The sequence below is a fragment of the Lynx rufus genome, unplaced genomic scaffold, assembly GCF_022079265.1.
Source record: "Lynx rufus isolate CCGP_SWC_20201006 ecotype Redwood Valley unplaced genomic scaffold, mLynRuf1.p SCAF_6, whole genome shotgun sequence".
NCBI classification, from domain to species: Eukaryota; Metazoa; Chordata; class Mammalia; order Carnivora; family Felidae; genus Lynx; species Lynx rufus.
Genome location: NW_025814878.1, coordinates 57,175,971 through 57,202,022, shown reverse-complemented (window position 1 = coordinate 57,202,022; position 26,052 = coordinate 57,175,971). Strand labels below are relative to the sequence as shown.

The 26,052-nt window shown below is 40.1% G+C and overlaps 1 pseudogene; it reads left to right on the top strand.

Annotated features, from left to right (window-relative positions):
* LOC124529118 (forkhead box protein H1-like) overlaps positions 1-26,052 on the top strand; it is a 68,469-nt pseudogene that overhangs the window by 31,883 nt on the left and 10,534 nt on the right.

Below are 26,052 nucleotides of genomic sequence, written 5' to 3'. Positions count from 1 at the left end.
AGGGTCCTTGCCACCAGAGCAGGGGTATGTTTCAATGATGTAGACTTGATAGACAGCATTACCCAGAAAGAAATTTCAAGATGAATCACAGCTAAGAAAATGTCAGAAGACAACAGGTGACTTTTGTTATTTATACGTAGAATGAAAAGACCAGAAACTAGATTGCCAAAGACCAATGAGCAAGCAGTTAGGAAGCAGTGTCCTCTGGGTGAAGAGTGCATCATAGCAGAAGATTGACAGGGTAAAAAGGAGAGAAGGAAATGAGTGCTGCTCACATAGCAGAATCTAGGATTTAAGTCCGCGGGCAACCAAGGACACAAATGAACGATTTTCACCTCACTCTCCAAAGAGATGAAGTTCAAATTGAACAAAGGTCTGGCCCCAACACAACTAGAAGTAGCAACTGTTATCTAATGTCTTCTCCAATGCTTCATTTTATTTTCACAGGCAATATAGTATATATATCTATAGATAGGGGAGCAGAGAGAGAGAAGGAGAGGGAGACATAATGTCTGTACAGACAGACATACACACGCTGGAGGACCTCTTTTTATCCATTCTTTTCACCTTTTGAAAAAATTGGACCAGTGTAGCATAAATTCATAGTTATAGTTTCAAAAAGAATACCATATTTTATGTTCTCATACTTGATTTTTCCTTTCCTAATTATACACTGTTTTAGTGTGAATTCAAGAGAGAGCCGTGGAACGCTGGTTCTTTATTCCTGGCTTTAGTATTAACTGATACGTATCTCTGGACAAATAACTAGGCCTTTCTAAGCTTCTATCTTCTTACTGATAAAAGATGGTTGGAAATCCCCTTCCTCTTGGAAAAAAAGGGTGTGACTGCTTCCACCTCTGGTCACACCGTGTCAGTGAAGAACCATCTCAAACCTCTAAAAATTAAGGAAAGCTCTAATTTGAAAACCCAGTAAGCCTGATAATGCCAGGTTTTAGAGCTGGATATAAAGGCAGACACGGCCAGCGTCATAGCCAGATTCCTTGCTGGTGGTGCTGGGGGAGATGACTGTAAGAACAGACAGACAAAAAAGACAAAGCAGTCCAGGTTAATGTGTAGAAGGGCACATTGTTGTGCTTTTGACATCACAAAATCTAGACTGATGTTTCTATTATTCACATGGGGAACTTGTTCAACTGATTGAGTCATAGTTCCAATTTAATATGTGCAACTGGTTCATAAAGGTGTGTAAAAATACGGCCATTTTCAGCTAGATATACCTGTAGATGTAGATGATAGATTAGATAGATAGATAGATAGATAGATAGATTTCCATTATTTTTTAATGGCCATACTAAATATTTTGACAAATCAGCAGTCAGTTGAGTGCTTACTGTGTGTCAGGTGTTATTCTAAAGACTTCACATGTATTAATTCAGTGCTCACAATACCCAGATGAGGTGAATACTGCTATAATCCCCATCTTACAGATAAAAAAGCTAGACATAGGGAGTTAATTAACTTATCCAAGATTATCCAAGCAAGTAATTGGCAGCCTCAGAATTCGAACCCAGGCAGTTGGGCTCCTGTTCACTTACTTACCTGACCATCACTCTACACTCTCTGCTGCAAATAATGATTAACCATTTAGTATATTATAAGCCTTGTCCTAAGCACTGGGAGCACAACAACGAACAAGGCAGGTAGAGTCCTTGCCCTCATGGGTTTCATGAAACAGTGGGAGATATAGATAAATAAGCAATTAGAATACAGGATTCTAAGTATTAGCCTAGAGGAGATACAGTGTGCTTAAGTCCGATTATTTCTGGAGGGAGAGGGATCTCGGGAAAAATTCCTTGAAGCAGTAAACAAAAACCGGAAAGATGAGTAGGAGTATTTCACCCACCAGGAGAAATAAAGTTGGAGGTGAGAGGGTAAAGAGGAGGGTGAAAGAAAGAGAATTCGCAAAGGGAAGAGAGTGCATGGAGCATGGGCAGAATGAAAAGCGCTTCGGGCAGCCCCAGACCCCCAGCCCTGCCTCACCACACTGCCCCATTGCCCTGAGGCCTCCATGGGGCCAGGCCCCTGCCCACATTGCTCACCTCCTCTGCGTGGGGCCCTGCAGCAACACACGCCTGGGGGTTCCCTGGTCGGAGTCATCCTCCCAGCCCCCCAAGAGGAGGAAAAAGAGATACCTGCGGCCCGACAAGCACCCCCTACACCTACACCTACTTGGCCATGATTTCCTAGGGGATCCAGACCAGGCCCTCCCGCAGGCTGAAACTGGCCCGGATCATCCGTCAGGTTCAGGCTGGGTTCCCCAACTACTGGGAGGACTACGAGGGCTGGGAGGATTCCATCCACCACAACATCTCCTCCAACCATGCTTCGGATGCTTCTGCAAGGTACTTACGGACCCTGAGAAGCCCCAGGCCAAGGGCAACTCCCAGGCAGTAGATGTGAGCCTGATCCCGGCGGAGGTGCTGAGGCTGCAGAACACTGCCCTGTGCCGGCGCTGGCAGAGCAGGAGGGGTGCGGGGAACCCTCGCCAAGGACCCAGGCCCTTAGGTGCTGCACGGCTGGCCCTGCTGGCTGCCCAGACCCCAGCCACCGCCTAGTGAGGGCCTCAGCATAGTGTCTTTGCTAAGGGACCTCAGGGAGGGGGGCCACGGACCAGCCCCAGTCAGGCAGGCTCTGGGCACAGTGGAGGTGTCCACTCCACCTCTGACCTCCAAGAGGACTTTGTGGCACCTCTGCCCCCTCCCCGGGCCCAGGAGGAGACTTCCCAGGAGGAAACCTTCAGGCCCTCGTCCCTCTCCCCTGAGCACAGAGCCTGGCTCCTCTACTTACGGCAGGGTACCCCAGGCCCCTGGGGACTATCCAGTAGAAGTCACAGGGCCTCACTTTGGGGACACCTGCCCACCTCCTGCTGCCAATCTACACTCCCCATGTGATAATGCCCCTGGTTCCACTACCACCCACATCCTGTCCCCAGTGCCCACCTTCAACCAGCCCAGCCTACTACGGGTGGTCCTTAAAACCCATGCCCCTTCCGCTCCACTGTGGGGGCTGCTCTGGGATCCAGATGCCCTCTTCTAGGGGGTGCTGCCCAACAAGAGCATCTATGATGTGTGGGTCAGCCACTCCCTGGATCCAGCTGCCTCCACCCCAGGCTGGCTACTCTCCTGTGCAGCCTGCAGGCTCTCAGGGCAGGGTCTGCTTTCCCTGTCTACCACTTGCTGTCACCATTGGCTTTTTGGGGAACCAAAGCCAAGAGGTCCAAGAGGTGTCTATGGCCACAGCAGCCTTGAAACACCAGACACCAGCGGTGCTGGGAATCCTCAAGTTTCATTGGACCACCCTACAGAGGGCTGTGGCCCAGCTAGGCACCACCCTGGTTCTGACAGTCAGTCATGCCTCTCCTATCCCTAGAAGCAAGACTGGACCGAGTGGAGGCTTTACTTGGAGTAGGCCCTCCCTGATCCCACTTCCTCTCCATGGGTCAGTTCCTCTCCCTGGCTCTGGACTGGGGGAGGGAGACCCTAACAGTGGTTCCAGCCTCAAGTCCTATTCTCCTCATTTGCCTGGGAATGAGGTAGCAGCTTTTTGGGGAAAGGAAATCAAGACCCTACTTGGTTGGGGTTTTTTTTAATTTTTTTAAATGTTTATTTATTTTTAAGAGATGGAGAGACAGAGTGTGAGTAGGGAAAGGGCAGAGAGAGAAGGAGAGATACAGAATCCGAAGCAGGCTCCAGGCTCTGAGCTGTCAGCACAGAGCCTGATGCCGGGCTCGAACCCACCAGCCGTGAAATCGTGACCTGAGCCGAAGTCGGACGCTTAACCGACTGAGACACCCAGGCACCCCAAGACCCTACTTAGTTTTCATGGTGCTAGTGGAGAAGAAAAAAGTAAAGGAACAGACAACATTAAAAAAAAAAAAGCAACTTTTGGAGTTGCAGAAAGGAGAGGCAAGAGGCAGGGGGCAAAATCAGAGCTTTGGACAGAAGTCAGATCACACAGGGATACACCATCTTTAAAACTTTGAACACTGCCTTTAACCAAGGAACCATTAAATGGTTTCAGAAGTGAGTTTCTTGATCATCGTTGAAACATATGAAGAACATTATAGCTGCTGTGCAGAGCCTGGCTAATAGGAACACCAGACTGAGGGCAGCAAGACCAGTTAACCAGTGCAGCTATGTGGGTGAAAGGTAATAGCAACCTGATCTATAGGCATGGCCGTGGGCAACACGGGAGGAGGAAAAAGTTCAGAGGTATTTAGGGAAGAGGTACAGAACCTGGGCAGGGTGGGGGAGGGAGGGGAGAGTGGGAAAAAGGCTGTCAAGGTTGATGACTAAATTTCTAGTTTGCCAAGTGAACAAGGCATCTTGGTGTAGGACTGGAGGAGGCAAAGAGCTAGATTGAACCAGGGTTGTGTTCCACCAGCATGTGGAGCAATGGGGGATGAAGGCTGTAGGCAAGAGGATAATTAAAAGGATGGAGGACAAAGTCTAGGTTAAGTAAGGCAGAAAAGAGAAGGGGGAAGGTAAGGAGTTCAAGGAACTGGAGGTTCTTATCTGGCTGTGACTGAGAAAGGAAAAAATGATGGATTATGGTCAGAAAATGTGATAATGAGACATCAGAGCTGAAGCAGTTCCATGGGACAAAGTAAAAATCTAAAGTAATGCCAAAGGGGTAACAAGACTATGGAAACACCAGAAAATTAAATATCAAAGAGAGGTGGGGTGCTATCTATCGTAAGGTCAACGGGGTGTTGGATCAGAGAGGGGAAACAGAACTGAATGGAGAAGAGAGTTCTGAAAACAAACAATGGATATATCTACCCTGCTTTGCCTCCCCTGATCTTCCTTTGTCTCCAGTAGAAATCATTTACCTTCCATAGTGGTAACAGGGAAGTGAGGCTGGGTAAGTCTGACCACTCCCAGCAATGGCACAAAGGGCTAGAGCGGCCTGGTCTCAAAGGACCCAGCAGCTGTAGCCTGTTCTCATGAAACCTAAGCGACCCAATCCATGCTGTAGGCCTGTCAAATGCTGTGACTTCTGCGGAGTGCACACATAGAGGAGGGGAGGGGGCCTAATGTTTCCTCCCACACTCACATAAATCACTAAGATCTTTATCCAGTATTTATTCAAACATTATTTACTGAGTGCCAGCTATGTGCCAGGCATACAGTCCTAAGGATTTGTAAAACCACAGTTCGAGCCCGAGGGGTGAAGAATCATGCCTGTGCTCCTCTGAAAAACGTATCATACTGGCAAAGTAACTGGGGAAGTAATAAATAAAACTAATGTGTGAGGACTTTTTAAAGAAGTAAACAAATCATTCTAGTCATCAGTATTATTTTCTTGCACTAATATCTTGAAAGAAAAAATGTAAATTGGACAGCATAAATATGTAAAATCGTTGGCATGTAGGGGAGAATTTTTCTGCTTTTCTAAAGATTCGAGACTCATTTTTTAAATTTGAGAGAGGGGATGCGTAGGGGAGGGGAAGAGGGGGAGAGAGAAAGATAGAAAGAGAGAGAGAGAGAGAGAGAGAGAGAGAATCTTAAGCAGGCTCCACGCTCAGTGCAGAGCCTGAAGTAGGGCGCAATCCCATGACCCTGGGATCATGACCTGAGCCAAAATCAAGAGTTGGATGCTCAACCTACTGAGCCATTCAGGTGCTCCTAGACTCATTTTTTTAAATGAAGTATCATCGACATAACATTATATTAGTTTCAGGTGTACAACATAATGATTTGATATTTGTATACACTGTCATTGATTACCACAATAAGTCTAGATACCATCTGTGATAGATGAATGGATAAAGAATATGTAATATCTATTAATATGTAATATGTTGATATATTATATATTTTATTATAATTATTATAATTTATAATAAATAAAATGTATATATTATATATGTATATATTTTATATATACTGTATATATATATGTAAAATATATATACACAATGGAATACTACTCGGCCATAAAAAAAAACCAAAATCTTGCCATTTGTAACGACATGGATGAAACCTGAGTGCATTATACTAGGTGAAATAAGTCAGACAGAGAAAGACAAATACTGTACGATTTCACTTACATGTGGAATCTGAAAACCAAAACAAATGAACAAACAAAACAAAACTCATAGAGACAGGGGCGCCTGGGCGGCGCAGTCGGTTAAGCGTCCACTTCAGCCAGGTCACGATCTCGCGGTCCGGGAGTTCAAGCCCCGCGTCGGGCTCTGGGCTGATGGCTCAGAGCCTGGAGCCTGTTCCCGATTCTGTGTCTCCCTCTCTCTCTACCCCTCCCCCGTTCATGCTCTGTCTCTCTCTGTCCCAAAAAATAAATAAACGTTGAAAAAAAAATTTAAAAAAAAAACTCAGAGAGACAGAGAACAGAATCATGGTTGTCAAGACTCAGTTTTGAATCATAAAAACAAATATATTAAGCATCTGAGAAGAACCATAATGTTCTAGATGTAACCTAAATAAGGCACAAGTTTAAGCAAAAAGTAATCATTTATGTGATATAAAAATCCCGAAAACTTTACATGTGAGATTATGTTTCACTCCTTCCCCCAATAACAAGTTGAAGATGCCCAACCTGCAATATTCACAAAACAAACTATTTACTCCTTTCTTCTATATTTTCCAAGGAACACCTTGCAAATTACTTACTAGAATGATTCAGATTTCTCTTCTCCATTGATACTAGATTTCATTTTAATAAATTCATAAACATACAACTCATTAAAATCTTCAGTCTAACAAAGCCTACAGAACATCAAGATACTTTTAATGCCAAATAGATCACAAAAGAAAGTTGTTGTTTTTTTTAGTTATTCCGGGACATTCTAGTACTCGGCTTAAAGCTATAAGGAAGGATGTAATGTTTTCTCTGTCTACCTATTTATCATCGTATTTATCAAACCCAACTTGAACGTATTATTTCAAATCAAGCTAACATCTTTTTAGCAGCCGAAAACTTGGTCTACAACTCGCTGAATAAAGTGTGTGGTATCTGTGTTCTTCACAGAAATAATGGTGAGAAAGAATCTCATATTTATATCATAGATATACATATATCATACACTTCTAATATAACACACATTTTTTTAAGTGATTGCAACAACTCAATGACCTATCCATTAGCCTGGCTAACATATTAAATCTCTAGGTAGTTTTAAGTGAACTTGAACTTGATTGTTTCTTAGTTCTGCTTCAGAACCCCATGTTCATATGCATGCAATTTCCACAGAAGCGGAAATGTGGATATTGTGGGTCAGTGAGCATTCCTTTCCAGGGTGCTTCTGAGATGAAGCCCCACGATTAACACAGTGCCCTTAATGATGGGCGGGGGACTAAGCATTCCAAGATTGGCCTGGATTCTTGCCAGAAGGGAGAGAAAGGGGTCTTTGTATGTGGACATCTGAAGGGCGGGCATAAACATGTTAGTTGATACTTAACACCCAAAACCAGTGCCAAAACCGTTAGCTCCCCTCAATAGCCTACTCTGGTTTCAACTGTCCGCGACAATGGAGCAGCCACCTCAAAATACAAAACTTGCTCTTTAAACATCCTCAGAGGAATTCCCAAAATAGCAGCTGTTAGAAGAAAACAGACTCTAATTCATTGACATATGCGGACCTTTTAATGTTTTTTCTGGAGACAAGTTGCCCAATTTTTTTGTACCTACATGACCATCTATGCATTTTTAATAATTACCTTGTAGGTTCCGTGATGCAATTCCTCCAGGCACTTGAAGAAGCAGCCCAGGATTCACGTTCAGATGAAATTGTCAGTTTTTGCGACAAGAGACGCAGCTAATTTATGTGGTGAATTTTTTATACGTTTCTTTTTCCCCCTGGTTTTCCTTCCCTGCTGTCCTTGTCCCCTTTCTTCTTCAGTACATTAAGAGATGCCGATGTGCCTGCAGCAACATCCACGGGAGGCTGACTGTAGTGAAGCCAGCCCAGACCCGCCTGCCAGGAGCCGGGCCTCTGTGCCGCCTCAGCAGAGCCCGGCCGCTCCCTCCCAGTCCCCTCCGGGATCTCCTCTGCGATCCCCTTCACCAGGCGGGATCTAATCTCATACCTTCAGTAACTTTTGCGGGCTCCGTTTAGTTCTGGCCGACAGTTATCTGTGTCGCATCAATTCCCCACGGAAAGCAAGCAACCACCTATCTCTAGAGAGCCGTTGGCCAGTCGGGTCTGTGGTGGCAGCAGCTTGGGAAACTCTGGTGTATGTATGAGTGGCCATGTGTAGCCAGATAAGAGACTAAAGGGAGATGCTTGCAATTCCAAGTGCTTTGATTTCCTTCTCCCCTATTTATTCATGCAAAATAGGAACTCTACGTTAAGAGATCTTTGGGTTGTTTCATATCCATATATATATATGACAAGCGTCTATGGGGCAGATGGTTAATGACTTTTCAAAAGAACTAGGGGGTAACTCCGAAATGTCAGTTTTCAACAAAGAGCTCCACAAACAAACAAGTGTGGTCACTACAGGACATTGTCCCCGTGGATGTTTATTTAGGAAGGCAACATCCCTACCGCAGCTCTAAATAAAGAATTCTTCCTCATGAGGAAGCCATTCCATGAGCACAACTACAAAACACCATTAAATGTGAAACATATTTAACACACTTATCAAATTATATCTCTTTAAGAATATGTAGAATCGTGGGGCGCCTGGGTGGCTCAGTCGGTTAAGCGTCCGACTTCAGCTCAGGTCACGATCTCCCGGTCCGTGAGTTCGAGCCCCGCGTCGGGCGCTGGGCTGATTGCTCAGAGCCTGGAGCCTGCTTCCGATTGATTCTGTGTCTCCCTCTGTCTCTGCCCCTCCCCCATTCATGCTCTGTCTCTCTCTGTCTCAAAAAGAAATAAAACATTAAAAAAAAATTTAAAAAAATATGTAGAATCGTTTTCAAATACATACATAATAATATAGAAGATGGCTATTAGTCATATGTAAAACTGTCATGATTTTTGAATCATCAAGCACTCTAACATATTTTACAGGGTGATAATGTTTAGAAGTTTTATTTAAGGAACTATTTATTTGGAGTAGGATTACAGTGATACCGTCAAGAATGACACACTTTGGGTATAACTCGAAATTCTGGCAAAGGCAAAAGTAGACATTGCAAACTTAACAAGCCTTTTGTGTGACCTAGTTACATTAGAATATATTAGTAAGGTTGCATATCGTAGGTTTTATGTTTCATTAGAAAGGTCATCACCGATTTGGGTTGAAACGTTAAAGAAAGGAGACCGCATTAGCAGAGTGCTCTTTAAGGGGTTGAAGAATGAATGTACTTTGCTTCATTAGAGTTACCTCACTGTAACTTGATAGTCTGATTTTACAGTAGGAAGAGACAATAAGAGGGCTCAAAGTCCCAGGTTCCACATTCCTCTTGTTGGAAATGGGTAGGTAATTGCACCATGACATTGTTTCTCCAAAGTACAAACATAATGCAGTAAAAGCAGCCCACCTGTTTGTTCTGATTATAACCACAGATATCAGCCCCATGACATGCTAAATCCTAGAAGACCTTAATTTCCAGATTGTAGTGCTCTTTAACATTTACACCACAGTAGTAAGAGATCTTGTGTTCTTTTAAAACATCACAACTTTTAATCCCAGGGTTATTATCAAAACAAATACATGACCAGGTCTCTGTGTGTAATTCTTAGATGTTTTTATGGATTTAACAAAAATATAAGCCTCAATAATCTTCAATAGGTGTTACTTCTAATTATGCCAAGAAGAAATTTTAGATGTTTTGTTGCTATCACTAATGGCAAAAAGACGTAAACATACATAATGATTCCTCCTGGAAAGCATTTTGTTGGAAACTTTAATTTCTATAAAAGAATAATAAACTATCATTTAATCTCCACATTACAAGGGTCAAGTTGTGTTTGGCTCTTTTTGGTTACAAAGAACAAGGTATGCAGATTACCTTCTATAATGGCGTTTATTGTAAAGATACTCAAGAAAGTAAGGAAGCAGGAAATATCTCCCCAAGCAAGGTTTTCAAAATAGCTAAGCAGATCTCATGATTCCACTGCATTGCCAGTAGCTCAACCGCAGCTCCAGGAGTCTGTATGTGTGTGCCTCAGTTTCCCTCTCCTCCTCCTTCCAGCTCAGGGCTTCTGCTTGTCTCCCTTCAGGGTATGTCTTCACTTCAAAACCACCCTTTTGGTCTCCATCTCTTTTTGGTTATTTTAAAGTCACGCTCCCTAAGAGCAAAGATACCATTTTGGCCATCAGTCCTCATCCGGATTAGAGTACCACAGTGGGTGGAGTTATCCTCCCTGGGCACTCAGATGCTGACCTGGGTCTTAGCACTGATTGCAGGCCAGATTCTGGCTGTGGCTGGAGTAGCAAGGTCACAGGACAAGGCAGGAAATGTGTATATAAGGAAATACTTGCTCATAAAAGGACGGTGGGCACGTGTTGTGCACTCACAGCACGACGAGCACTCACAACCTCAATTCTAACACAACACAGAGTTCCTCACCAGAGATTCAGCCTCAAACTGCCTACCATCCGTGGGGAAGAATTTGAAGGGCTGGCTATGATCCATCCCTCTAGAGGAACCGGGGTAGATATCAAAAACTCTCATTAGTACCATATTGTCAAGACCTCTTATGGGGTTGCTTATACTAAACTATTCTTTCATCATCTGCCTTTAGCTTTCATTCAAATTAAGAGGAAGGAAAATAGCCTGGTTTTTGGAAATGTTTCTTTGTATTGGCGATAAGAACATTGTTGAGTAGCCCTATCCGGGGCTTGCTCGTATGCAGCTCTATGGGAGAAATTTCCTTTAGGGCTATGTCCTGAGAAAAGTTTCACATGCATCAGAGAGAGTGTTGGTTTCCTCATCACGGATAATTGTCCAAATCTCCCTTTACACTTAGGCTACCACAAATCTTGAACCTCAACATAGAACACAGCTATTTCACCTACGTCCTATTTTGTTTCTGATCTTGACATTTGTTCTACTTCTTATTTTCCTTAATCTTATTTTTTTATGTTTTTCATTTTGCCTTTTTTTTTTACAAATTAATTCAAATCCCTTGAGTAAATAAACAGAATACAATGAATAGTATTTTAATAGACCTATATGACAAACAGAGCCTAAGATACAAGAAAAGAACACAATATTTTATCCTATAATCCCGCCTTTCTGAGATTGTCACAAGGGTCCCCTGATATCTGTATGTTCCACTGAACTAAGAATTTAATTGAAAACCACTGCAGAGAAGACCTCACTAAAAAGAACTATCCTAAATTTGAGTAAATATCATAAATAATTTTATATACGAAAATACCACAAGTGTTCAACCTCTATATATTTCCAAATTCCTATTTATATTATCATAATTAGTGCCTAATCCTATAAAATTTATAAGTCAATACCACTTCGAGGACAAACTTTTGTACTTGGCAAAAATGTATAGAAATAAAAGCCAAATTAAAACTGACCACATAGTGGTGATATAAATAGAAATATACAAATTGTCCATATTTTGCCAATAAAAGGAGTGGGATAATCAATGTGATTAGGTGACTTGTTTGTCAAAAGAAAGAAAGAAAGAAAGAAAGAAAGAAAGAAAGAAAGAAAGAAAAGCAAGCTTAAAACTCTTCAAAACCCTATTTCCACTGCTGATTCTCAAGTTCTGTAAGATAGAGTGAATACCCTCTGGTTTTAGTAGAGGAAGGAAATATAGTGACAAATGGCTGTTACAGGATCTGCTTCTCCATCTTCTTGAATAATAGTTTGTCTACTAATGCATAATGTTCTTCTATTTAACCCACCATTGATCTCCACAAAGTGGGCTTTAGGTAATCAAGTAGCCAGTGTTCAAAAATTGTCCTTAATTCAAGAGAAAGATCTCAAATGTGCAACTCTAATGCCAGAAACTTTCTCAGATTGATCAAAACAATCATTTTTATGTTATCTTTTCCAAGTACAGTCCTTTATATCTTCCACCTACACACACCCTTGTATTCTTCCACCAGACAAACTCAGATAATTTGCTACATACACGGATTCAGGTGACATGTTGCCTCACAAAATCAAACAGGAATAGTAATAAAAAAATGCAGAGATTTTCTTTCAAGGCAGAAGAATTTTCTAAGTGATAAAAGAGACGCGTAAGTTTCATATCTCTCTCTAATGAAGATGAAAATCATGTTAAACACCAAATACACTTGTCTAATTACATCAGGAAATACTGTTCTGTATTTGCTAATGAAATGTGATGCTACTATATTCACTGAGAGCCAAAACAAAGTGAAGATATAACATTCTAATTACAAAAAGGCAATTGGTAAAATGGTTGTATGCTTTGAACTGTAATAAAAATTAATAAAATTATGTAAATACAAACACAGTTACTGAAAACATGACACTCTAATTTTAGAAAAGCCACAGAACATAATGACTTAAGAAACTTCAAACCATTTTTAACCTCATTCTCTTCACAGAGAGAAGACTAATGAGAAAATGTTTGTCTAAAAGGCTAATATTTGTTTTGATATATTTACTTCGTTGCTTTCAGTATGGAAGCCACTCCATATCCTCATGGCAGTAAGGATAAAATCCTAAATAAATAAATACGTAAGCATGAATTGTCCATCCACAGGCATTTTGTAACTCACCATGGATGCATTCATAAATGTCTTAATGGCCTTACTACATGGAGTCCTGTTATAATGCAGGAGACAGAGGACACACAGAACCCTTTCTTTGTATGTTTTCCAAGTCATAAGAAAAGGGATGTACCACGCATCACTGTGTACACAGAGAACATGATTTGACCTCCGTGATCAAATCCGTGGTATAACCAGGTGCCTCGTAATAGGCTATTATCATAGCTGGTGCTTAGTGATTCTCCACAGTGGGCTTTGTTCGGCACTAATTTTTCATCCTGAAATCTCTTCATAGCGTTCATGTTGACTCAAGAAATGCAGTGTCTTTAAAATTAACCTTAGGAGTATATGTTCTATTAAATTTTCTAATAATTTAAACATGAAACATTATTAAAATTCATATAGCCTATTCCTACATTTTAATTCTTTAAAATTAACATTTTCATTGGTTACGACAGAGATCAGTGAAATGATAAGCTTTCGAACTTCCATCACTTAACAATACCTTAGTCAAGAAGTGAATGTGGCTCTAAACCAAATAAGCAATTTAAAAACTCTTCAAACGCTGTGTCTCTGAATCGTCTGAATAAATACCATATTCTTTACTAACAGTCTTCAATGATAAATGTGCTTATTTGCAATACACTTACTCAAGGAGTTATAAAGGGACCAGAGATAATGTAAAAGGTCCCTACTTGCTTTAGTATGCAGGAAAAAAAATACTACTTCAAGCCTGAAAATATATGATGGACAGTATATCTTCCATTTGGTTCTGATTACTTTTTGTAATCTACTGGGAGTTAATACCAGAGCACAGATCTTCTGTGTTTCTACAGAAGTCTCCCCTAAGGTAGGTGTAAGAATTACACCAGCTACAGAGGATGTGAATTTACTCTGGTAAAATTGCTACAAATACACCATCAAAATTATGTATCTATGAAAATTGGGAATATTTTTATTTTTCAGTCACTTTCAGGATATGATTACGTCCACAACGGAGGATCTACTTAATCCATAAAAATATATCATTTATTGTGTTTTTAACATAGCTCTTAAAAAAAAAAAAACACTTCAAGTAGCAAATACACTGTAACAAAATCGGAGTAGTATTTAAAACACCCAGATTAAACATCTAAATGATAAATATTGCATGGTACTGCGCATCTGTTCTTTGTAGTGTTTTCCAGTAATACAGCATAGAGCAGCATTTCAGCAAACCAATTCAAACATGAGAATCGCTACAGAGCAAAAGCTCTTGTCACTGTTTGTGATTGTCTAATGGTATATGGTTCAATCATAAAGGGCAGCTGACAGGCTGGTATAAGAAATGAATTTTCTTCTTCCTCCTGACACATCAGGGTAGGGCCCCCTGCTGTAATGCAGAAAATCTTTTATGCAAAAAGAATACACCATCTTTCAGCACATGATTGCTATTCAGAAGATTCTGATTAGGTTTTTTGGTGCATTTTTTAAAATATTGGTACAAAATTACACGAAGACCAAACTAAGACTAGGCTTATGCCTTAGCTTCCCCACGTAGTCATTCTGTGACCTCAGGCATATTACCTCTTTTCTCAATGCCTTTGTTGCCCCATCTTTGAAATGGGAATGGTAATAACAAAGTATGTTTCCTGTCCTAAAATTTTTTACATGAGGTGGATAAAATGGATGAATGTTTTTCGATTAAAAAGCTCAGCCTATGTAAAAAATACTATCCACGCAGTGCTGGGGAAAACAATGTTCTATTTTCAAACACTTAAAGAAGGGATAGTCACACTAAGAGCCCTAATTAAAAATAAATCAAACATGTGGCATAAAATGTTAACATTTCAAATTTTAAACATTTCTGGGTATGTTGCACAAAATGGAAATATGGCACTCTCCTTGGCACAGAAAGACCAAATCGCAAGCCTATCAGATGAGTCTGCGATGAAAACTAAACACTTTTTGTCTGTGGACTGTATGTTAACCACTTTGATAAATACTTCACATTTATTTTCTCAATGAATCCTCACAACCTCTCCTTGAGGTAAGTGCTATTATTAAATCCATTTTAGAAATGAGAAAACTGAAGCCCAGAGGACTTTTTTTAATAGTCCCCCCTGGTTGAAATATGTAAGGACAGGAGGATGTTTGAAACTTTTTAAGAAAACTGGCAGTCAAGCCGGAGCCAACCCCAGTTTACGCTTTTAAGCACTTTGCTGGTTGTATTAGCATAGTAGAGCTGTATTGATTCATTTGATGAGATCGCCAATATTATGGGAAAGATGGGGGAGGAAAAAGGAAAAAAAAAACACAAGACTTTTGAGCTGGAGAAGAGAGATGAGAGATTGGTGCTCACAGGAGACAGAGATCCTCAGTCCTCTGGACAGAACCCAGTAGAAGCTTGGCAGAATAGGTGGGGGGAGTCATGGACCTCAGCTAAATTGGTGAGAGAGTCACAGAAGAGTGAGGAAAAGGACTGGGCAGGTGGGCTTCCCCCGGGAGAGCCAAGTACGATTATACCAATAATAGAGGCGAAGCAGAGGCTGGGAGGCAGGCTGGCGACGTGCTAGTCACCTGGGAAAGGGATCTCTGAAGGGAAGAGGCACTAATGAATGTGATTTATGTGAGTTCATGTTCATAAGGCTGTATAAATGCAAGTTATTATTGCTTGAGAAGTATTACATTCACCAGAAGGAAAGTGTTACCTAAGAGAGACATCAGAATAAGATATTCTGTGCAAATTAACTGGGGCTGCTATTCTGTGGCTAAAAACATCCTACCTCTGGCTGAGTATCCCAGGGTCTAATCTGAGATGGTCAGGAATGGATTAGTGCTACTTTCAGAGGGTTGGGGGGAGAGATCAGTGCACACCCTATCAGAGACTGAGGTGCTTCTGGGGTTTTTAAGAAATACAAAGGTGGAGCACCGGGTGGCTCAGTTGATTGAGCGATTGAGCGTCTGACTCTTGATTTCAGCTCATGTCATGATCCCAGGGCTGTGGGATCGAGCCCCCCATCGGGCTCTGTGCTGAGCGTGGAGCCTCCTTGAGATTCTCTCTTTCCTTCTGTCCCTCTCACCTGCTTACATGCAATCTTTCTCCCTAAGTTAAAATTTTAAAAAGAGAAAGAAAGAAATACAAAGGCAAATCCTGCTCTGGGAAGGAGTAGGGTAACCAACAGATATACTTGAAGGGAGTCTGAGAGGACAGGAAGCACTCAGAGAACAGAGCACGAAAGGTCTGGATGGAGGGAGAGTCCACAGGAGATGCTCATGGCAGAGGCTTAAATGGGAAAGGGCCTCCCCCTGATGAGTTTGAGGATATCCAAGTTGACTGGAATGTCAAGTTTTCTATGCCAGTTTTTTTAATGGAGGTCTGTGGGTATATTCTAAGGAACCTAAGAGTTTTTACATTCAAGAAACATTGTCTTACACTAAAATCTTTCCTGAGATTACCTAATTCCTTACAAAGAAATGCGTGCACCTGGAGGGCCCTTTTATGAAAAAGAATAAAATACTATGAACAAAAATGATATGCAAAAGTAAGTATTTTCTAATGAAGCTAGATAGGGCCCAGGCACATAAGAAGCTTTGAAGGTTAAGCATAGCATTTGGTTAGGTTGGGACAGAAAGGGCAAAGCACTCAGTAAAGGTCTGACCTGATTCACTCCACCTGCAGGGAGCCACTAAGAAAAATGGTTGAATGGTTGGAAGGCTTTGGTGCCCTTGGTGCAAAACAAGAAAGAGGATTTTGATTACCAGTGTGGGAAGAGTGCCATAATATAAAAGCCCTGGAGAAGGTTCTGGCATTAGTTAGAAACCAAAGATTTTTCCGATTATCCCATGGATCTGGAACAAAAATCAAGGGACTCTGCCACAGAGTTACACTTACAAGAAATAATCTGCCTAGAAACACAACGACGATATTCCAATTCAGCTTTGCTATTTTCTTAATGAGTGTTTTTTTGTAGTCATATGCCTTGCTGTCAATGATCAGAAACCAACAAAGATATCTTTAAATTAGTAATCAAACATACTAATAACCACCAGTAGGTTGCTAGCTACTCATAGGCATACAACTTTCTCATGAATAGTTAATTGATTTATTACACCTTATGTTGTCTATTATTTAATTCAGAGAAATCGGGCAGAGATTACAGGGAAACCCTGGGACCAGTCTATGAAACACCAATACCATACATTGACTCTTAAATCTGATTTGGCACATGGAGCCACATCATAACCAAACTAAACTGAGTGGTTCCAAGAATGACTTATGTGGATTCAATTAATTCATTGTGTTGAAAACTGTTAGGATTCTAACTCATTTCCAAGCAACGTCACTAAAACTGGGATGATATCCCTTGGGAAGAGCCCATTGTTGAGTTAAATGACTAGTCTACTGTTTGAGGTGATTTTTTTTTTAATATTCAGGGGAAAATGTTTTGAATCTTTTAAAAAGTCTCTTGAAAGCTATTGCAGAATATTGAGAAGACAAAGGTTATAAAATGTAAATTAAACCGTAAAGTAAAAAGATTATAACATAAAAGAAACTAGGGAGAAAGTCAGGTTTCATGGGACCTTAAGCTTATACAAGTTGGAATCCTTTTAAAGAAACATAATTTTAAATTATGAATAAAAAATGTATACATGGGGCCCCTGAGTGGCTCAGTCAGTTAAGCATCTGACTCTTGATTTTGGCTCAGGTCATGATCCCAGAGTCATCAGATCAAGCCCTGTGTCAGGCTCCGTGCTGAACGTGGAACCTGCTTGGGATTCTCTCTCCCTCTCAATCTCTCTCTCTCTCTCTCTCTCTCTCTCTCTCTCCCCCCCTCCTTCTGCCTCTCCCCTCCGTATGCTCTCTCTTTCCTTCTCTCTCTAAAATTAAAAAAAAAATTTTAATGCATCCAAAAATGAATATTCTCCAATGATGCTAGTAGGAACCCAGGCAAATAAGGGGTCTTGAAGATTAACCATCATTAGCTTCACAATACATTCACCTCCTAGGAGGAGCTAGGAATTATGATAGTCCTTCGTCTTCTGAGTTACACAACACAGGACCTGAAATCTTTTCACTGGAATAAATTAAAAATGATCTTCCTCATAATTAGAGACAGCAATAAAGAGAGGTTAGTTGGTGTTAAAATTAATGCATCAAAATGATTCCTATAAGCAGCCAAGAACCAGGAATACAGTGATCAGGCAAGAGCTAAGGATAAATCATGGATAATTCTGTCGTTTAAAAACAAATAATTTAATGAGCACCGCTTATTAGAAAATAATGTGGCATAACCTTGTAAAGCAAAACATTCACAAACTCTAAACCTGACAATTCTGCTCCTAAGTGTATGTGTGTTACATATATATATATACATACACACAATTTGGTAGGATAAAATTTAAACTTCAACAGAAAACTGGCAAATTTTGTTTTGACTCTTAGTAAGGGAAGGGATATGCAAGCAGACAAACTATTAAAGGATTCAAAATTATTTTCACACTTTTTGAAGTACTGATTCATTGCCGATTATCAAAAGTTAGTTAGGAAGGCTTGGTATCCATCCCTCCATCTCTCATCTTTTTGTTATCCTGGACAAAGGGTTCCCCCATGAATTTCCAACAGCAGGACTCATGGTTTATTGCTCTCATTGTTTCTTAGGCCACAGATTTAATCTGTCTGATTGTGGATTAGCTGGTAGTGACTCTACACATTCCACACTCCTATCCCCATCACCCTATTCCTGCCCCTGCCTGCTCTCTCTAATGACACTGCCTAATATGGCAGATAAAAAGTAAATACGTCTCCTCCAGAAATTGTCATGAAGCCTAAGAAAACCACAGAAAATGAAAGACAGCATAATAACAATATACATTTACAAGGCTGTAAAATATCTAATGTATTTCCTGCCATGTAGCAGATGATCAATAAATAGAAGTTGAGCGAGTCGTTCCTGATGTTATGGCTGCCACTGTCACAGCCTAGGTCATTTGCAAGTAATACCAGTGCAGTGGAAGACGACGAAAGAAATAAGATATGTGTCCTCAATTAGCTCAACGGATGATATAACAACCATGTCAAACAGGGGGCTGCAATTTCAGCGAATAGCAAGGTATTGCAGATATAATTTTTGGCTACTTTAAACATAGCACCTTGTACAGACTACTAGCCAAATGCAAAGCAAATGCAAACTGCAAATGTCAACCAGACATTTAAACAAAGTCAAACCCTGAAAGGATTTACCTTGAAAGGAGGTGGTCACCTCCTACCTTGGTTGACTTGATCTTCAACTGCACTGGTCCTGCTCTACAGCTGTTCTGAGTAGGGAGTACAGTGGGGCTGGGGAGCGTAGAGAGAGAGAGAGAGAGAGAGAGTGTGTGTGCGTGTGTGTGTGTGTGTGTGTGTGTCCAGTAGCCCCATAGTCAGGTACATCAAAGCTTTGACTCCCTATATTCTTGCTTCAAATCTTTCTCCATGTAAAGGGTACTATGCCTAGACTTACCATACAGATCCTATAGAAACATTGAAACCTTCTGCTAAAGCCTAAGAGTGATTCTCAGGAACCCACGAGACCAGGGAAATTTTCCATTCTGAGAGGTACATTTCCTTCCTCCATGATTGACAATTGACAATAACTAAACAGGTAAAATTCTACCCCCTCAGGTCTGACAACTAATAACGCGTTAATCATTTGACTGAGTTATATAAGAATTACATCCAAATAGGAACAATCAGTTCTTTATAACACATAAATGTAACAAAAATTTAAAAATTGCAGAGGTGGCCAAAATCTTTAGTCATCCTCTCATCTGTCAAAAGTGTCAGCTTTAAATGTTTGCCAACCAGTAATATAAATTGAGAGGCATGTGGCTCTGTGGTACACATTTTGGTGGAAAAGATGAAATACACTGTTATCTTCTGACAAGATTCTTCACCCTTTTCTGCAAATGGCCATTCAATCATTAATAAATATTAAACTCTTACTTCGTACTAAGCACTGTTCTAAGGCCACTGGGATACACCAATGAAGAAAGCAGACAAAAATCCCAGTCCTCATGGAGATTCTATGCTCGTGTAGACCGACCAACAATAAGAATAAACATAATAAATAAGCAGATTATATAGTAGATCAAAATGTAAGAAATACAATTAGAGCAGAGTAGGCAGTTAGGAAGTGGACCTAGGCAGAAAGGGACCTTGAAGCCAGGATGCTTATGACCTTAATAAGGCAGTCAGGGCAGAGCTCCTAGAGAGGCTAACATTTGAACAAGGATCTGAAAGAGGTGAAGGAGTTCTCCGTAAGGATATCTGAGGGAAAAGTGTCCCAGGGAGCGCAGTCAATTCCAGCCTTAAAGAGGGAATGTGCCCTGTAATGGAGGAAAACAGAGGAAGGGGGTGGTTTGGAGCAGAGTCAGTGAGGGAAGGGAAAGAGCAGAAGAGGGAGGGGCAGAGAAGTACTAGGGCCAGATCATTCTGGACCTTAAGGGCCATTGTAAGGATTTCACATTTTACACTGAGAGAAGAGGGAATGCTAGTGAAGGTAGAGTGTGGTGGTTGTTGAAGGAAAGAGGACATGATTTGACTTTAAATGGATAAAGCATATCACTGAGAAGGGAATCCATATAAAAGGCCATCGCAGTGACTCAGGGAAGAGAAGATAGTGGCTCCCACCAGGTAATAGCAAGGAAGATGATAAGGTATCAGATTCCAGGTGTATTTTGAAGGTAAAGTAAATAGGCTAACCGCTAAGAGAAGTTTCAAGGATGATTCCAAGGCTCTTAGCCTACGCAACCGAAAAGGTGAACTTACTGTCAAGTGGGACAAATGGGAGTGCCTGAGCATGTTTGGGGGAAACCTTAAGGCATTGGTAAAACAATTGCAAACAGGAAAAAAAAAAAAATAGGAAGGGTCCTCATGAGAAAAGAAAGAAAGCTTCCTCTGTCCCTTCTTCTGACCCAAAATCAGCTGTAGAGCTAAGAATCCATTCTCTATTTGTGTGCTTGTTTCAATGTTTCGATACAAACTTGCTTTCTCTCTCTCTCTCCAGCCTTGAAAAAAACATTTTAAAAGAAAGATATGCATGGAGGAGCATGCATATACAATTTTTAAAAACTGTGGTTGAAGAATCACATTACTGAATGAGATCAGAACAAAGTTTTGTAATATTTGTATTTCAGACTTAGATAAAGCAATGAATAATTTGTAAAACCTGTCTTAAATGTCATTTGTCTCTCTTGTCTGATATTAACATAGCCACTCTAGCTTTTGTTTGATTAGCACAGTGTATCTTTCCCCCTCCTTCTACTTGTAACCTATTCTATTTTTGTCCTTATACTTAAAACATATCTCTTGTAAACAGTGTATATTTGAGTCTGGCTTTTTTATTCAATCTGACAATCTCTTCTTTTCAATGGGGATATTGAGACTATTTATATTCAATGTGATTAGTAATAAAATTTGGTTTCGTCTACCACGTCATATTTACATGTCTCACCTGTTCTTGGTTCCCCCTTTCCTGATTTCCTTGAAATTCATTGAGCATTTTTCATGATGTTGTCTTATCTCTTTTGTTGGTTTAGTAGATAAATTTCTTTGCCATGTTATTTTTGTGGTTGCTTTAGGATTTATACTATATCTTATCGTAGTCTACCTTCAAATGACATTACACCACTCTAGGTACAGTATATAAGAATCTTAGAATAATGTCTCATTTCTCTCTTCCTGACCTTTGTTCTATTTTTCTCATACATTTTACTTCTACTTCTACTGTAAACCCCAAAATACATTACTATTTTTTCTTTAAACAATCATCTTTCCAAGAGATTTAAATATCTTACATTTATTCACATAGTTACTAATCCAGTGTCTTCTTTCCTTCCTATAGGTTCAGATTTCCATTTGGTATCGCTTTTCTCCTGCCTAAAGGACTTCCACGAACAGTTCCTTTAGTACTCTTCTGCTAGTGATAAATTCTTACAGCTTTTCTGTGTCTGAAAAAGTCCTTATTTCACCATTGTTTTTAGAAAATATTCTCATGGTGGAGTTGTTAATGCTGTGGTTGTAATCATTTTATAATATGTAAGTATATCAAATCGACACATTGTACACCTTAAACTAACACGTTATATGTCAAATATATCTCAATAAAATGGACAAGTTTTTTTTATTTTTTTACTTTTTAAATCTATATTATTTTATTTTATTTTTAAGTAAACTCTACACCCAACATGGGGCTTGACCCACTCACGAACCTGAGATCAAAAGTTGCATGCTCCACCAACTGAGCCAGCCAGGCACCCCCAGACAGTTTTTTTTAACTTTTATTTAAAAATAAATACTTTTACTGGGTATAGAATTCAGAGAGACTACCACAGTCTACTTGGGTTCCCTCCTCCCTGTGTTGTAGCCTTGAAACTCTCTACAGACAGTAAACTGGGGTAATCATAGGGCTCCCCATTTAGTTTTCCAACCTGTCAGGAATCACTGTTCTTCATTGTCTAATGTCATGTCTTAAAAAGCATTATCTCATATATGTTTTCCAGATTTGTAGTTCCTTAGGGTAAGAAGGTAAGCCAGCTCCTTCTAAATTAGAAGGTTTTTTTTTAATACAGGGGAAAAAATAGGCAAATTCCATCCAAAATGATCAACCAGAGTTATCTTCAATTGATGGCTAGTTAAGGAATGGCCTAGGGAAAAGGGGGGAAATGTGAATTAGGAATCATGTTGATTCTTCAGCTAAGAAAAGCTGCTGCTCATCTCCTGTTTGGCTAGTTAACCACAGTGGTCCCCAATGGACGTTTGCAATTTTTGTTGAAAATGGAGTCGAATCCTAAGTTAAAGGATATGGAGGAGGAAAGGGAAGAGGAAGAGGAGAAAGGAGGGGAGAGGAAGAAGAAAAAGCCTGAAGTGTAGGAATATATTTTTAAAATACAGAATACTAAGGACAAAACCAAATTGCTACCATACAACTTCCTGTTATATATTATTTCCCAGTAAAACCACAAAATTCTATATTTTTAGGACTCTGGGTCAATGTGCTCCCTTTAAGCCTAGGACCTAATTGGACCATTCAGTTTCTCAACTTTAAAGGACATGACATATAATACAACCTTTGTATATCATTTAGGGTGATGAAATTTAGGAAAATTTCTGATGCAAACGAAAATTGACAGCAACTTTCAAATACTGACCAGTTGGGAGATTTAATTAATCCAGCTGAATATACTAACACCAGTTTGACATAGTAGCTGCAAGTTTGGGTGTTAATACTGGGTTTCCTAGGTGATAAAGATTTTCTTTTTCTTTAGGGAGTTACAATGTTTCCCAAGTCTTGTACATTTATTCCCAGGAAAACAGAAAATGATCTATACCCAGATTAAAATAAGGAATGAAAAGTGGTGCTCATCCTTGACATGGCAAGATATTATCACATAATCACACTTAAGAATAATAAAACAATACTTTATACACTTAGGTAGAGAGTGAGGAAACAACTATTAAATGTCTTTTAAATATGGCTCTGTCTTCCCAAGAAATGTGAGTTTTTATAACAGAACTTGAATATATGGTACAAAACATACAATTCCGAATTAGAAATGCAAAACTAAGTTTATTAAATAACCTTGGCAATAAATAATAATGTTTCTAAGCAGAAATGCATCCTACACCTGTGTTGTACAGAAAGGACATTAACTTCCTCTCACTTAGTCTATCAACCAGCTTTGAAATGCAATTTTGAGAGATAACAGCAAGATAACATCCCCTGTGAGAAATATCTGATCAATGCTATGAAATTCTCAATAAAGGTAGGAGTTTTTCAATCTATAAAAACTCTTAAAAACATCTATTTAATTAACATATATATACATACATACACACACATATATTAAATTCAAGAATAGCAGAATTGCTAAGGATAATGGAGAGCACAATCCAATAGTATTAATAACCATTGTATCTCAAAACTCTATTTAGAAAAGTCCAGGCTCTTTCCTTAAGATACCTTCTATACAGCGAATGTGGAAGGGGGCATGAAGGATGTTCATTGATATAAAATTAAGCTAAAAGATACTTTGGTCTCAATTATCTAGATATTTTGAGTGAATGCCAGATGGTTTCCTCATTTTTCACTTCCTTTGCAGGGAACAAACAGCCTATGTCTTCTTTACAGGAAAAACTTTGCTCCCATTATATCATTGACAAATTTCAAAAGTATAAAATGACTTTGAGATGAGTCATCTCCAAGAGACCAGAGACTTGAATAGTTCCCCCCTTAAATATAGGACTTCTTAGCGGTTTCATAAAAATCCTGGCACTTTAACCCGAGGATAGCAGTTGGTGATCCTCCCCCAGTGAAACTTTGGTGTCTGCATGAGTTTAAACCTATGACTCTTCTCTGGGTCCCTCAGCACGCTGTCACTCCCTTGTCATCCAGCATAGCCCGAAGACTTTGCTCCTTCCTTCCACCCTCTTTGATATGTCCAAGCTCTTCTGGGCAGGCTGATACTCAGATACTCTGGCTGCACTTCCTCAGCCCACCCCCATTACAGAGTTTCTTCACTGGTGACAGAAAAAAGGGAGAAAAAAGGACATTTGAGACACGTGCTATGCCTGGATGTACTTGTCACTAACCTCACAAGCCAAAATTTGCAAAATTTAGTCAGTGCACCATTGTTGAGTTTGTATGACACACAATATTTAGCTTGGCTATATTTTAATTGTGGTATTTGCTTATTTGACTGTTTTTTTTTTTTTTAAGTGCCAAATGATCCTAGGAACCATCTTAGTTTCGGGAGAAAAAAAAAAAACACTAAAAAACAACAACAACAAAATTTAAATGAAAATTACAATTCCAGGCTGATATCTCCAACCTTTAAAATATCAATAAGAGGGGTACCTATGTGGCTCAGTCAGTTAAGTGTACGACTTTGGCTCAGGTCATGATCTCACGGTTCATGAGTTTGAGCCCCACATCAGGCTCTGTGCTGACAGCTCAGAGCCTGGAGCCTGCTTTAGATTCTGTGTCTTCCTCTCTCTCTGCCCGTCCCCTAATCATGCCTACTCCCTCTCTCTCAAAATAAACAAAAACATTTTTAAAAAATAAAAAATAAAATAAAACATCAATGACAAATCATTTCATACAAGAGTCCAATTCATGCTGTCATCTAAGGAGTGTATTCCACACCCCCTGGGAGTCCCATCAGGGTGCCGGGCTAGTAAATGCATACTGTAGCAACCTATCGTTTTTATACGTGTATGGATGTGTGATAACACCCTCTGTTAAAAAAAATTAAAATTAAAATTTTCTCTGCCATGCCCCCTAGTCTTAACCAAACATTGTTTCAATAGCTTTCTGGGGAAAGCCCTCGTTCTGTCCATGACCCCGCAGGTGGAGATTCAGAGGCCTCATGTCAGGGCCAGAACACAAAAGCAGGCTCCTTAACTTTCTTAATAAATGTGTTGATATCACCACTTGGTTCCCAAAAAGATGCCCTCTGTTCTTATTCCACAGTGGGCATAACTGATATACACCACTCTTGAAAGAATCACCTTGAAATGTTTGACATCCAGTTCCAACCAAAAACCCAATGGACAGAAAGTAAATGTGAGAATGCTCATCTGTCTGCTCCTCTGAAAGTCTAAGTTCTAGACTTACATCTTATTAAACATCAAAAGGTTACATACTCGGGCAACCTCTCTTCATGATACAACCTGGCCCTTTGTCAAAGGACTTTACAAGAATGATCCATGTCGATCACACTGCTGTATGCGTGATGAAGCACTCGTTAAGAATGTTTGCCCATTCCGTTACACACGTTACATATACGATAGTTACAAGGGTTAGTTACAGGAACGTATTGCATTTGTCTTCTTAACAGGCGGTTTGAGTTGCTTCTAGGAAAACCAAAACTACATCCCTGCCCTCACTCCAAGCCTTGGACCCTCTCATTAACACATTTGCATTCACAGGTGTCCAGCTTCTGTTCTCCTCTATGACACACGTTCCATCTTCTGTATTACCAACCCCCCAATTTCTCAACATTCTCTCTGCATCAACTGTGCTGCAATATTCTCCATATAAAATAAAACCCACATTTGACCCCACGTGCCCTGTGGCTAATAACCGTTTCTCTGCTCCTCTTTGATAGCAAAACTCCTTGAAAGAATGGTCTAAACTCACCGTCTGTCAGTTCCTCCCTGCCCATTCCCTCTTGAACCTGCCCAGTTTAATTTTATCCAACCAGCATCACTGAGACATCTATTGTTGGAGTCACCACTGTCTGTGTTCCAATCCTCCGTCTTTATTTTATCCAGACAGTGGAACAAGTTGGGAGAGATATTCACTGGGGTGCAAATTTTGAGGAGGTGCCAAGAACTCAGTAACTGACATAAATAATGTTTCAGTGTAATATTTTTCAATGAAAATAAATG